Source organism: Elaeis guineensis, chromosome 12 (assembly GCF_000442705.2).
Source record: "Elaeis guineensis isolate ETL-2024a chromosome 12, EG11, whole genome shotgun sequence".
Lineage (NCBI taxonomy): Eukaryota > Viridiplantae > Streptophyta > Magnoliopsida > Arecales > Arecaceae > Elaeis > Elaeis guineensis.
Genome location: NC_026004.2, coordinates 7,829,986 through 7,838,905, shown reverse-complemented (window position 1 = coordinate 7,838,905; position 8,920 = coordinate 7,829,986).

The following is an 8,920-nucleotide window of genomic DNA, read 5'->3' as shown; positions in this document are numbered from 1 at the left end:
TTTATCTGCCTAAATTGTTTTCTCTTGCTTCTAATGCTACAAAATGCTTTAAATGATGAAAGAAATTGCAGATTAAATAGCGGATCAAACGTGAAATCAAATGTAGAGAAGAAAAGAGAAGAAAAAGAGAAGAACAGAAGAGAGGATCCGAAATTTGCAAGAAAAAGCCTGAGATCAACGAAATATCCATAGAGAAAAAGAGAGAGGATCCACAATATACCAGAGAGATTGTGAAAGAGAAAAGGAAGATCTTTCAAGGAGAGAATTCTTCACGCCTATCGTTTCAACCTTGATCTAGAGATCGTTCAAAGCTTTCAAGAGATCTTCAATCAACAATCAACCTCTTCTCAAGCGTTCAACCGTTCATTCATCTTGAGAAAATCTGAAAAAGGGGTTCTTCATTTGAGTAAAGTTTTTATTGTTATATTTGCTCATTTAAGGAGCTGTTATTGTATTCATCTGTGCTCTAAATATTCTTACTCTTTGTGAGTTTTTGCTCTTGTTTTTGGAGGATTTCCAAAACAAGGAAAGGTTGATCCGAACCTGAAATCGGAGTGTTTTGGGTTGGCTTGTACCCGGGAAACAAGTGTTCTAGCTTGGGATAGCTAGGGTCGGAGTTTCCGACGTCCTGTATTCTAGCTTGGGATAGCTAGTGTCGGAGTTTCCGACGTTTTGTATTCGGGTTGAATACAAAGGATAGTGGATTAAAATTCCCAAGTGGGATCTTGGGGAGTGGACGTAGGTGCAAGGTTAGCACCGAACCACTATAAATCCTTGTGTTTGTGGTGTGCTTTATCGCTTTATCATATTTATATCCTTGCAATACTGCTTTAGTTAATTAATATTGATTTAAAGCCATTATTTTGTTCTTCATAAGTTATCTGTTGGGCTTAAAATTTTTAGAAACCCAATTCACCCCCCCTCTTGGGTTGCATAGCTGGGCAACAATAGGCAAAATCAGGATACCTATCATCAAATGCTTTACATTGAAGACTATCTGCTGGATGTCTCAATGTTCCATCCTTTGTACGTCCTTCATCATGCCATCTCATTAATGAAGCTATTTTTGATGAGGCATAAATCCTTTTCAATCTAGGTATAAGAGGAAAGTAACGCAATACCTTCGTCGATTTCTTTTTACTCCGCGTTGCATCCAATTCATTCAGTACATCATCTCGATCTTCTTTTTGTGTTATCCATCTTGAAGATCCACGTACATTGTATGACTCTTGATTAGCATTTTCACCTCGATATAACATACAATCTTTCGGACAACTACGAATCTTTTCGTATCCAAGATCCAATTTCTTTACTACTTTCTTGGCTTCATAATACGATGGTGGTAAACGAGTGCTTTCTGGAAATGCATCCTTTAATAACTTGAGCAGTATGGTAAAACTCTTTTCAGACTATCCATTTAAATATTTAAATAAAATAAATATACAAGAAAAAAAAATTTAGAAAATTTCATACAATCCGAATATAATTTTTCATCTGCATCTTTCATTAAGGTGTGATAACGAGCTGTCTCATCATTAGATATATGTATAGGCTCCTCAACATGCATACGTTCCGTATGCGTACATCCATCAAACATCCCAACTATTTCTTGTATACTACTGGATTCTCTTAAATTTTGAATACCAAGTCCAAAAGCATCTGTGATCAAACCCCTTATATCATCATCTATTGCACAATTATCTTGTAGGCTAGTAGATCCAAAATGAGTCAGGGGTTGGTTACATAATGATGGCAACATAGATTCTTCATGAAAAATTCAGTCGGTATAACCTCTTAAAAAACCATTCCATACCAAATGTTCTTCAACAATTTGTGGATCTAAAGAAGAACTATTTACATGTTTCCGACATGGATATAAAATCTTTCCATTCAAACTACTTTTCTCTATACCAAATTTAATGAAGTCATGAACTCCATCTAAATATTCTTTACTATTCCTTCGTTTATTTATCCAACTTTTATCCATTGTAAGATAAAAATGACTGAACTTGCAACTTATCTAAAAATAAAAAAAAATTATACAATCTATATTAATGCAATGAGTAAAAAATATCAGTCATTTCATAAAATCTAAAAAAATAACAGCTATTGTAGTTCATTATATAACTTGAAGACTCAAAAATATATCTAGATATGATATGGTTTACATAGTAAATGCTTGCTATCATCAACTAATAGGTAAAGAAGGTCCTATCTCATTCAGAAAATGCATTAATTTTATAGGTCAATTACAGTAATCAAATGATATACAACAAGGGCCGAAAGAAATTTCGGCAGTATTTTTCCTTAGTTCTCCCGTATAGGGAGAACAAAAGAAAAATACCGTCCGAAATTTTTTTCGAACCCTCAGCATACTATTTGATTATTGTAATGACCTATAGAATTACTCATATTTTTCAAACTGTCCATACTAGACAATCAATTGACCAATGTACATAATTCTTTTATCCGTATAAAAATAAATAAATGTACGGATACAATAGAATATGTACATTAATCAAAAGATGGATGTATGGTTCTATATAATGTAATTCTTTTTAAAATTAATTCATAATTAATATTGCCTGGCATCTTTCATCGGCCTGAGCGCATAGGGCTGGATGCCTTCGGCGTCAATTGGGACCAAAGACCCGAGCGCGCAAGGTCGAGACCCAAGTCTCATGCATGTTAATTAAATATTGTGCACTGTGTCATAAACTTTTAACAACTAAATTAGATAATTATTTGATGGCAACCAAATAATAAAAGAATCAACAAAATAAATCCTTAGGATTAGCATGCATCCTAACCAAGCCATTCAAAATTTTCATATACAATAAAACAAACAATCTCTTTCCCAAAGTCAGTCTAGCCATCAAAAGTTAAGGCATCACAATTAAATCTAGAAATAATTAACAAAAATAATTAAAATATTATCTAAATCCTCTAACTACTATGTACACTTCCAAATAATGCCATACACAAGAATAATCTTCCAATCTAAAAAATAAAACATTATTAGAGAAATGAATTACTTACAGTGGATAATAATACGAGAAAATACTGGACGATATTGTTTTCATCAAATACCTGCATTCAATAAAAAAATATGATAGTCAATAATTAATATATATTTTATCTATTTTAAATTATTCAAAATATATTAAAAAAATTTAAATTATATACCAAAGGTCGGAGAGTGAGGGGGCGAAGGAGCACCAGTAGCTGGAAGGGAGGCGGTGCGGTCGGGGAGCAAGGGGGCCAAGGAGCACGGCCCGTTGGGAGGGCCGGGGATGGGTGTCGAAGGCCGGAGAGGGAGGACAGGGGGCCACCTGTCGGCTGGGTCGATGGCCAGGCCGGGGGGGCAATGGGGTGCGGCGTCGGGGATAGGTGTCGGAGGCCAGGGAGGGAGGACAGGGGGGCCACCTGTCGGCTGGGTTGGTGGCCGGGCCGGGAGGGCGGTGGGGTACGACGTCGGAGAGGGGGATGGTGGGATGCGGCCGGGTCGGGGAGGGGGACCGGGGGGTCTTTTGGGCCTGCAAAGATGGCCGCCCGGAAGGGGGAGGGGAGAAGGGCTGGTGGGGTGGTTTCGAGGAGGGCGGACGGCGTACGACATGGACGGCGTGGGTGCGGCGTGGACGGATGCGGTAGTAGAGGGGAGCGGCGGACGGCGGTGCGGCGTGGACGGCGGGTGCGGCGCCGGTAGCGGAGAATCGGTGGAGATGGGGGCCGGGAGGGGATTAGGGCACGAGAGAACGAGAGAAATGGGTGGGAGGGGGCGGCGGCAGATTGATTAGGGTACGGGAGAATGGGGGTCGAATTAAGCGAACCTAACAATGCTTTTTAGCATCGTTAATTAATGACGTAAAAAAATATCGGCTTTTTCTTTATTTAACGATGCTTTTGCTAAAAGCGTCGGCGTTGATAATACTGAAATTTTACGATGCTTTTAGGCGTCGTTGAAAATACGATGCTTTTTAAAAGCGTCGGCAGGTCAGCGCAACCTGCCGACGCTTTCAAAAAACGTCGGCAAAAAATGACGATTAATTTCCCCTTTTACTGTAGTGGATTCATTCACCAGGAGTATGTGCTCCAACAGTTCAGGCCAGAAGGCCAATTAGTATGATTTTTCATGGTTTAACGTAACAAATGCTGCAATTTACCGATACACAGGGTGTGTTTGGATGCATGTAATTAGGAAATGCATGTAGTTTTAGTTCTTCATTTACTATTACACTTGCAATGTGAATTCACCTTGGTTTACGGTTGTGGTAAAATAAATTCTAATCTTTGTTTGCTTGTAAATTTAGAACTGCAAATTTATTTGATTGTACTATTACAGAAATATTAATTATGTCCCTCTTGTTAGGAGTTAAAGTCTTAAATCCATCATAGAGATGTTATCTCATGGCAATTTGCACGATTTTGGTCAATTTTTTCTTACAATTGGATTTCATCCGAACGCAACCACTATAAAAAAAAATGCGTTTGGGCAGACACAGACTTTTTCCTTTTTGCCCTTTTTCTTTTTTGTTTCTAAAAATTTGAAAAAAAAAATCATGTTTGAGCTCTCTATGTCATGCATCTACATGATTGTCTTATCAGGATGTGGCATAAGCGGTACTAAGGCCCATAATGACATCCCACATTTGTTGTGTTGTTGCCCCTGATGATGTGAATCCAACCTTTGCATTAATAGTTCCATGTGCGATGCGTGTGAGGAGAATAGATTGTTTCGGTTACATGAGAGAAAGCAGATCTTCGTTGGACAAATGCATTTCTAGTTCTATATCTCTACCCACCATTGTAATTGATTTTCTACATTAAGCAAGAGTGATATATTAGTTGGTATATTTTGTTCAAAGAGAAGTTATTTCTAGGATGGATGGATCCTTCATGGTACCAATGGAGAATTCTTGCTCGTCTTGTAGGCATCATATTGGCATCCCTAACATGTGAGGAGTTGCCAAATATGCACTGTAGGATGATTGTGCGAGAGTCCTAAGTTTAAGATGAGCAATTTAATGGTGATTTGAGCATGCACCACTTTACCAGATAAAAGATGCACCGTAGAGAATTCAAAATCTATTTTTAGAGCTTTTCATGGACAGCACCATCGCGAGAGGAAATGAAGATGGGAGCATTTTAACATGAAAATTTATGGATCGCAGATAGAAGTATATAATAATTTGTATCATAGTCATAGTGATGTTTGTTGTCTAATTATAGTTCTTTTAATCTAACATGATATACTGTTCATAATTTTGCATCAAAAGCTTGTTTATATTTTAAATTTTAATAAATGAAAATGATTATCAAATAAAAATAAGATCATCGATGGTTAGGTGGTCCCTAAATAGCAACTTAGTCAGGCACCTATTAAATTTCTAGGTGACTGACTTTAATCATGGCCTATACGGACGTGTAAATTTTGTGACAAACACCTCGATGACAAATGTGAGCGGAGTGGTAGCAACAATATCGTCATTTTAAGATGTTTTCTTCATGTATCATTTGCCAGAAAAAAAAAAAAAATAGCCAAACCGTGCTAAAGTGGCTGGTTTTGGATATATTGAATCAGATCGATCGGTTACCGATACTGTTCAAATCTCCTTTTAGTTTCGCCCCACTTCGCTTCATTCATCCCCGCTGGTTTGGTGACCATGATGAGGAGGTTCACAGTTAGGTCTCTCTCAGAATTACTAAAGCTTGTCAGGAGCAGGCAAGTTGCATCGAGAAGTGTCACGCTCCAAATCCAACACTTGAGTTGGGTACGAGACACGGCCACACAACCCTAGAGCAATGCCCTGAGGATTATGTAAGGTCTAATAATTTAACACTTCAAAATTTTAAATAACCAATTAAATACCAAATCAATCAACCGAGTCACAACTTCAAATCAAATGCAAACTTGTTCAATACAATTATTCAAATGTTCATTGGTATCAGAGAATTTAAGATAACTAAATTGCTAAAGGCTTCAGTTCTCATTTGCTCTCGCCCAAACCATCCAACTAAGCATCCTGTGAGTCTAAAAAAAAATAAGAAGGAAAATATGAGCTTCTCCAGCTCAGTAAGAATCACTGCACATGTACATCAAGTCGTAGTTAAAAGTAATATTTCTGAAATCAATACAATTGATGAAGACTCATATGTATATAATAACTGAAATATTATCATAAATATGTATTTAATAATATGAATCATCATATATCATCAAGTGAAATTTTCATTCATTGTTGAATTACATATTAAATATTGTATCTTCTCACATTTTCGGTCTGTCAATGTTTTATCCTTTTTTGGCTTTGGACTAACCCAGACCATACCTCAATCTCTTCCCAATCCAATTATTCTTTCATATAAGCCTTTCAAGGCAATCCCAGAATGAGCTCCTGACCGGCTGTCCCACGTACGAAAGTCCGTGAGAGGCTGTCCCAGGCATAAGCTCCTGGCGGGTTGTCCCAGGATGAGCTCCTGACCGGCTGATTCATATGTCGAGGCTAGTCCAAAACATATCCTTTTCATTTAATTCTTGATTTTATCGAATTATTTTAAATTACATAATGATGAAATTGATAAGTCATATCCATAAGACTCATACCATCAATCATAAAAATCTTTTCATAACACACTCATAAAAAAAAATTCATATAAGCTATATATCAATATCTCGAGCATAGAAAACTCATTGATTATAATTTCGATATTGCAAATTCAACATATAAGACTAACAAATAAAAAATCATATATTTATCGATAATCATATACAGGATTCTTACCTCGATAAATGAGAATTCAAATTCACAGTCTTATAGTCAGAAAATCAAACTCTACTCGTTGTCCCCTGGTTGTTGGACTGTTCCTATCAAATAAAATAAATTAATTTAATCAATTTTTTTTTTAAAATTTATATATTGAGGTTTATCGGAACTCTTACCTATGTTCCTCCCTTTTTATATATATATATATATAATTTAATTTTTATTTATTTATTATATATATATATATTTTATATATATATATATATATATATATATATATTATATTTAGAGAAGAGAGAAGAGGCTTCTTCTTCTCTTCCCCACGGTCAAAAACAGGGACCCGTGCTCTTTCCGAGCGCCTCCCCCTCATCCGGCCAGGTGAGCCACCTCCGGCCACCCTCTCCGGCAATGACTCAACGACGGCGAGGCTACCGTCTTAGTGGCAGTCCCACCCCCCTTTGCTGCCGGCGGCGGAAGGAGAAAAAAAACAAAACGTAAATAGGGGTGTCCCTGTTTGAGTCCGAACCGGCATCTCGTCGGCTTCCAAGCACCCAATGGCCGGAGAGATTAATCCGAAAGGGAGGAAGAAGGAACGTACCTTGTTCCGACGGCCAAAAACAGCTCCGACGGCTCTTCTCTTCCGATCAACCCTCACGGCGCTCTCTTTTGCCAAAGTCCTTCAAATCCCTTTAATTTCTTTGAAATTTTGTTGTAAGATTCTAAGGGAGGAAAGGGGGGTCTTTATAGAGGAGGTTTCCTATCCTAGCCGGACTCCTCGAGTCCGATTTCATCGAAAACAGAGAGGAAGAAGACTCTGATTAGGAGTCTTCCTCCGATTATTTTTATTATTTTTTTTTCTATTGTTGGGCCGTCACAGATTTACGGGCCCAAGAACCTGGGCTGTTACAAGAAAGGTAGGGGGTGAGAAGTTTCACTTTTGGTTGGATGACTAGTAGGGGTGGGAGTCATTGATGAAACTGTGAGGTGAAAGCCGTCTAAGTATTACTTGGATCAGATCCAATTGGACCATGCCAAATCCCGAGGTGGATAACATGCCATGTTACCGTTTCTACCTCATCAATTCTCGATTGCGCACTATTTAGCATGCATATGCTCCAAGATTTGCCCCGGTTCACTTGGACCTGGTGCATGCAATTATAATTTCTTGCTGAAGACAGAGTAGCTCAAAAGAAGGCAATGAGGAATAAGAAAAGCTTTTAGAAATTGAAGGTGCTTGGAGGGTTGAATGAATCGAGAGTGGGGTTGGTGGGGAGAGAAAGGCAGACAAGAAAGACGGGGAAAGTGAGAAACTGTATAAGGGAAGAAATTTATAGATGGATCAAGAATAGGAAGGTACAAAAGAAAGGATATAATTATCACAGCAAGAAAAATAACTTGCTCAAATTAGCTTTATGGCTATGTAAAGCATTTTCTGAATATAGATTACCCCAATGAGAGAAGAATGCATCCGAAGCTATCATTTTGAAGAATAGAGATCCGCTCCTGCCATATAAAGGAGCTGCCTAGTTGGATCCATCCCTTTCGAAAGCTGGGCCAAATCAATTCCTTCCTCCACATACTCCACAGGTTTGAAAATTGGGAGGTATATCCCAAGCATTTTAACATTAAAGAATAGGAGATCAGCATACTTGGCTGAAAGAGCACCTAATGAATAGATGGAAGACTCTCTTCCCGAACACCACAGAGAGAGCAGTGCGAAGAGATTCCCAAATCTTTTCTAGTGACGACCTCACCAGTATGCAACTTATTCTTGAGAGCTAGCCACAAGAACTCTTTGACATTTTCTTTGCTTTCAGACTACATTATGAAATCTCCACTTCAAACCTCCTTAATTGAGAAACTTACCCGTCACCGCTTGGTTTCCAAACTGGCACATCCATACCTCTAGTAGGTCAAATAGTGGAGAGATACAAGACGAGGGCCTAAGCTGTTCTATGTCCTGATTGATCTCAGACCACATAAACCCTACAAAAATTTCTCTCATATCGTAGATATTTTCGGTCTCCCTGACAGTGACCAACATAGTGTACCTTTTAAATAATTAGGCCAAGGATTTGAACTGATTACTCTTCACTTTATCACTACTACCTTTGCATTGCCAATCTTATCAGAGTTGCAGATTTTTGCATATCTAA